This window comes from Cryptomeria japonica, chromosome 7 (assembly GCF_030272615.1).
Source record: "Cryptomeria japonica chromosome 7, Sugi_1.0, whole genome shotgun sequence".
Classification (NCBI taxonomy): Eukaryota; Viridiplantae; Streptophyta; class Pinopsida; order Cupressales; family Cupressaceae; genus Cryptomeria; species Cryptomeria japonica.
In genome coordinates, this window is record NC_081411.1 from 15053357 (window position 1) to 15060885 (window position 7529).

The window sequence follows — 7529 nt, forward strand, 5'->3', positions numbered from 1 at the left end:
CAAAAAACACATCATCCACTACAAAACAATACAATCTAGTGGATCAATTATAGAAAACACCCGCACAAATATCCATCTTAGAAGTTTTAAAGCTTTCACCTGCACACAAAGAAATTCTTGAACGAGCATTAGTAGATACAACAGTGTCTAAAGATCTGGATATAAATCAATTCCAAACCATGGTGGGACACCTCATAACTCTTCATTGCTTATCATTCACTGAAGAAGATGACATGTCCTTGCAACATCCCCATAATGCTCCCTTGCATATTGAAGTCATCATTCATAAGATGCGAGTTAAACATGTCCTAATAGATGGAGGAGCTGGCTTAAACATTCACTCATTGAGTCTTGTCCATGCTCTAAGTTATTCGGAAGATGCAGTTGATCCCGAGAAAAAGATCACCATTAAAGCATATGATGAAGAAGAATGTTCCTTTAAAGGAATTGTGATGTTACCCATCAAAGTGGGACCTTTATAGAAAGACACAACATGCCAAGTTCTAGACTTGGACTTATCATACAACATACTCTTGGGAAGACCCTGGATACATGACATACAAGTTATGCCATCAACATATCATCAGTGCTTAAATTTTCCCTACAATGGGCAGGAAATAACGATCTCAACATATTCAAGTCCATTTCAGTATTGTAGTAATCTCAAACCAGCTCAAAAAGTCATTATTCCTCATAATAGAGAGGCATCATCTTCAAACACACAATCGAAAGAAAAATCATTTGCCTCAATTTTGTCAAGTATGGAAAAACAAATGTAGCTAAGAGATCGAGGGAATGGAGAATATTCAATATCACAATTACCCCTTTCTCCTAAATCCTTTGGAAAACCATCAAACTCTAAATAACAACCAATTGTAAAACATCTTCCGATATTTGATGGAGTATTTGTTAGTGCTGGAACCTTATCAGAGGAAACAAAAGACAAAGATGTGCTACAGTGGCTATACAAGGATGAAGAAGTTCAACAAAAGATCAACAATGTCTGCATACCTACATAAAAGCATGGAAAAGGATTTAACATTCTCAGAAAGATGGGATAAACTGGAATAGGTCCTATAGGGAAAAGAAAAGAAGGTATATCAGAAGCTATCGAACCTTACACTCAACAGGCTACAAACAAAACAAGCTTAGGGTATGGACAAGTTACTCTACCAGAAGACACATCTTTTAGCCAACAACAAGAGGAATATGAAAACATACAAGAAAAACTAGCAATTGAAAGAGAAGAGACATCAACTAAGAATCAAACACAAGCAAACATGAAATGGGAAAAGAAACAAGCTTCAAATCAACAGGAAAAACAAACTAAAATCACCTCTCAAGCAACAATAAATCTTAATCAAAACAAGCATGAACCTAGTACTAATCAAGGAGAGCTCATAGAAAGGTTGACAAAACTCAATCTCAGTCCCAAAGAGGTTGAGTATGAAAGAAGAAAAGATATAACAAGAAAAGTTGAAGAAAAAAATCAAATACTATATGAATAAATCTGTAGATTGCAAGCTACAAGTGATACAAATTCTAATGAATGGGAATGGGATTCCTATCACTCTGAAGAAGATGTAGGGGTCGATGTAGTTCACACGTATGCAGGGCAAACGTTAGGAACTAGTTCACTTGAATTAGAATCACATTCGGCTGACTTGAACTTAATCGAGGACGATCAGGAACTCCTTGTGCGAGATCATTCTGATGAGAGTACCATTCTAGACATCAACATACATATCGAAAACTTTGACATATCTATCATGACCCTTGATACCCTCAAAACATCCCAACCTGAGGACCCCTTACCTCTAATCCACACTAAACTTATTGATTGGGAAAATGAAGGACATACTGCCATTGATACCTTTTTGAATGACCATGCCATATCCGTATATCTCAATGCAATCGAACCCACAACAACTTTCACCAGGAATTTCAGCAACGTATCTTCCAGTCAAGTGGGTGTCAAATCTCCTAGTTTCAAAAAGGAAAATAAAGAAAATAATATCAGGTCTAATGCTGAAAACCATTGCTTGGCAACATTAGATCAGCCAAAAGTAAAAAGAAAGGACAAATCTAACGGTGAAAACCTCCTCGAGGTGCCAGAAGATGGGAGATTTGACACTTTACCTAAGTACTATCAAGAAAGGTCATCAATTTTGATCGAACCAACAGAGGCAGTTAACATTGGGACAATAGAGCAACCAAAGATCCTACATCCAACAACTTCTTTGTCAGAAGAAGAAATGCAACAATATATGGAATTCTTCAAACGAAGACAAATCAATTTCACCTAGTCATATGCAGACATGTCGGGGTTAGATCCAAAGCTTATTATGCATCAATTAAATGTCAATCTAAGAGCCAAACCAGTCAAACAGAAGTTAAGGAAAATGCATCCACATATCGCTCTCCTAGTCAAAGTAGAACTAAAAAAATTAATGGATGTTAGATTCATCAAAACCTGTAGCATATCCTTAATGGGTATCCAGCATCGTTCCTGTTTCAAAAGCAGATAAAAGCATTAGAATATGCACAGACTTTAAATATCTTAATAACGCATGTACAAAGGATGACTTTCCCTTGCCTAGCATTGACATCATTGTAGATTTAACTATTGGACACTCCATGTTTTCTCTAATGGATGGTTTCTTTGGATATAATCAGATTAAAATAGCACCTGAAGATCAAGAAAATATAACTTTCACATTCCCATGGGGTACTTTCTGCTGGAATGTCACACCTTTTGGACTAAAGAATGTAGGTGCTACATATCAAAGAGCTATGACAATAATATTCTATGACATGATGCATACATTCATAGAAGACTGTGTGGATGACATCTTGGCAAAATCATACAACAAAGAAAACCATATAGGAATACTAGAAAAGATCTTTGACAGGCTAGAATAATATAAGCTATGACTCAATCCTAAGAAATGTACCTTTGGTGTCACTTCAGGCAAGCTATTGGGATACATTGTTTTAGCTAGAGGTATCAAAGTAGATCCATCTAAGGTCAAAGTAATCATGGAAATGACATCTCACAAGAATATAATTCAACTCAGATCACTCCAAGGAAGACTCAAGTCAATCAGAAGATTTGTTGCTCAAATAGAAGATAAATGCCAACCATTTACACATCTATTACACAAAAATGTTCATTTCAAGTGAAACCATCAATGTGAGGATGCATTCAACAAGATCAAGGCATGTCTCATGCAACCACCTGTCCTAATGTCACCAATTCTAGGAAAGTCATTGTTACTCTATGTATCGACCACTGAAGTATCATTAGGAGTTCTGCTTGCACAACAATATAATAAAGAAAAAGAACGAGCCATCTACTACATCAATAGAAAATTAGTGGGATACGATCTCTACTATTCACCAACATAAAAAACATGCTTGGCGGTAGTTTTTGCCTCTAAAAATTAAGACACTATCTACTATCTCACTCCATCAAGTTAATAGCTAAAATCGATCCTCTGAAGTATTTACTTAGCAAGGCAACATTAACAGGACAATTAGCAAAATGGATCATGATCCTGAGTGAGTTTGATATTGAATATGTAGACAGAAAAGCTATCAAGGCACCAGTCATTGCAGACCAACTAGCCAAGGCACTGCTTCAAGATAATCATCCTTTGCAGATTGAATTTCTCGATGCTGATATCCTAATAGTCACAACAAAAACATGGCAATTATACTTTGATGGTTCATATACACAACATGGATTAGGAGCAGGTATTCTATTTATCACACCACAAGGTCATACAATTCCAAAAGCATACAAATTAAGCTTTCCATGCAACAACAATACAACAAAATATGAAGCTTTGGTTATAGGTATCAAAATGGCTATAGAATGGAACATTACACAACTTCAAGTCTTTGGAGACTCTCAGCTCATCATCAATCAAATCAACAACGATTATCAAATGAAAGACGAAAAGTTGATGCCTTATAAAAATATGGTTGATGATATAAAGAAATACTTTGTAGAAATAACTTTTTAGCAGATTCCAAGGAATGACAACAAAGTAGCAGATGCCATGGCTACACTTGCTTCTCTTCTTTAGACACAACAAAATCAACATCGTTATGAATTCCCAGTGGAAGAGTTGTTTTACCCTACTCATAATTGTCCTGATTCCCAAACTATCTGTCACCTTGTTGGGCATGATTCCTCTCACTATGGCTAAATTTACACATACCTGAAAGATAACACCCTACCTCTCGACTTATCAAAAAATCAAAAGAGAAAATTTATTCACCAATCCTCCCATTATACTCTTGTCGCGGATACCCTATTTAAACGAGGTCTAGATGGTACTCTTTTAAGATGTCTCAAACAAGAAGAATCTGAGAAGGCCTTACATGAAGTCCATAACAACATTTGTGGCACTCATTCAAGTGGTCTTACCCTTTCGAAAAAACTCATACACTTGGGCTATTATTGGCCAACTATGGAACAAGATTCTTTTCAGATAGCTAGAACATGCAAACAATGTCAGATCCATGGGAATTTGATTCATGCACCAGCACATGAAATTCATGCTTTGACAAAATCTTGGCCTTTCTTCCAATGTGGCCTTGATCTAGTAGGAAAGATAAATCCTCCTTCATCTAATGGTCACAAATTCATCCTTGTAGCTATAGAATATTTCACAAAATGGATTGAGGCAATACCTCACAAATATCATAGGATAACAAATTGCTGCCTTACCCATGACCATTATCACTGATAATGGGCGACTGTTCAAGAATCAGGATGTACACGAGCTATGTGAGAAATTCAAGATCCAAGACAGATTTTCCACACCCTACTATCCACAAGGGAATGGGCAAGCAGAAGCATGAAACAAAACTATTCTAACAATCCTCAAAAAGACAGTAAATGATGCTAGAAGGGATTGGCATATTCAATTGAACCCTGCTCTATGGGCCTACCATACCAGTATTCACACACCAACAGGTGCCACACCTTTCTCTCTTGTCTATGGATCATAAGCAATAATGCCAATAGAAGTAGAGATACCTTCTCTATGAGTATCATTAAAATGTCTTATCCCAGATGAAGAACAACGACTGTCTAGATTGTAGGAGTTAGAATTGATCCATGAATGAAGACAAAATACCTTTGATCATTTAAAGGTATATCAAAAAAGAATGTGCCATAGTTATAATCACAGGGTCAAACCACGAGTCTTTCAAGTTGGAGAACTAGTACTAAAGGAAAATCCACGCAACCAGGCGGATCGAGAAAAGAACGAAAAGTTTGAACCAAACTGGTTAGGTCTGTTTGTGATCACAAAAGTATTTAGGTCAGGAGCATATCAACTATCAACACAGGATGAAGATTGATAACTCAATGATGAACCAATAGTACCAAACCGGTATTGAGAGGGGGGGGGGATGAATCAGTACAGACAAAAACACAATCCTAAACCGGTTTGTCAGCAGACACTATGCTTTGATAGGCAAACAGTAACACCGGTGTTAAATAGAGTACAATCGGCAAAATGCAGAATAACTGAGACAAGCATAAACCGATTGACACTTATCTTTTCATACAAACTAATACTTCATTACCATTTCACCCTAGTGCATGAACAAGTAATCTATCATCAAAGATATATAGATAACTAGATTAACATGATTTACCCTCAGACACAAATCACTTAAACCATCACATGAATAACACCACACAAGACACACAGATTTTTCATGTGGAAACCCAACTGGGAAAAACCACGATGGGGATGAATACCCACAAGGTATTTTTGAACTCTTTAGAAGTCCGCTCTATTAGGAGCCTTGTCTGGTTAAAGATTGATACAATAGGTTCTATTAGGAACTCATCCTATTAGGGATCACTCAGTTAAGGGATGGCTAGAATACCTAGTTAAGGGTTAAACCCTGTTAAAGGTTACCTTGTTAGAGGATTTTAAGAACTCAATGGTTTTGAGTCACCCTATTAAAGGATTTACAGTAAGCTGGTTAAAGCTACCCTGTTAAGGGATTTCCTAACTATTGAAGTGGTTAGAGATCAAAAGGTATTACAATGATCTTGTAACAACACTCAATGCCAATGCAGATTTGCTTTAGCTCCTCTTCACCTTCTAATTTACACTCTGCAGGTATCACTTCTCTCTTTTGGTCTAGCAAGAATCACGTATCTCTTGACTTGGATACTTACACACAACTTTTGCCAACAACTTTAGAAAGAAACACAACAATGACCTTATAAGAAAGATAGGTCGGTAGCATAAACCCTAAACCCTAAACCTATTAGGTTAAGCAATTCAAATGGTTCAATCCTGACCGTTGAGCACATAGCATTAAATGCAGTAGTCTTGAGCCAATCTCAAGACGTTCTCCATCGTTCATTTTCCACTGATTTCATGGTGGTTGATAACCCATAACATGTTATCACCGTTTACAGACTTCGCACATTCTCGAGGTGGATAGGAACAATCTACTTCATCCAAGATCCTTCACGCGCACAAGGCTATCTGGGCACCACGATCTATTCTTCATCACAATGCTAACTCATCACACAAAGTCACCAATTGAGTCACACAGGCTTGAGGCACTTCAACCAGAAACACTGAAGTTGAGACTACCAACCGGTAGTCATACAAAGCTTCCATGTGCCAGTTTCCATAACCACATGCCGATTCACCTTAAACAAGTACACTGCTTCACTTTGGCACAAATGCTGATTCACAGTGTTATACCCGTTCTCACATATACCGGACATATACCGATTCTTGGTAACATACCGGTTCTCACATATACCAATTCTCTCCTCTTCAATATATTGACATCAATGACAACATACAATGTAATCATGTCCTCATACCGGTTCACATAATGCCAACAATCTCCCCCTCTGCCATTGATGGTAATATAGAAAGATATCTCTCCGCTTCACATCTTCTCCCCCAATTTCTGTAGATATCTTCTCCACTTCACTTCTCCCCCTTTGACAACAATGGCAAAGTGGAGGCACAAGCTTCCCTGTTCCATTATGCTGCTCCCCCTAAGGAGTAGCATCATTCAACACATCAATCCTAAAGAAAAATTTGACTATGCAATACTTGACTAATGTGGAGCATATACCTTTAGTTTACCTCCTGAAGGGGAAACACCCCTAATTCACCTCTTAAGTACATAAATGTAGCCTTTGGGAGAGGCTTGGTGAATATGTCTGCTAACTGCTCCTTACTAGAAACATGTTCTAGTGTAATCTCTTTGTTCTGAACCTTTTCCCTCAAGAAATGATACTTAAGCTCAAAGTGCTTGGTTCTAGAATGTAAAACCGGATTCTTGGAGATGTTAATTGCACTAGTATTGTCACAAAATATACTTACCGGTTCAGATATAGGAACTTTGAAGCCATTTAATACATGCTTCATCCAAATTGTCTGAGTGCAGTTCATGAAAGCTGCAACATACTCTGCTTCCGTTGTAGACTGAGAGATACAACTCTACTTCTTACTCATCCATGAGAC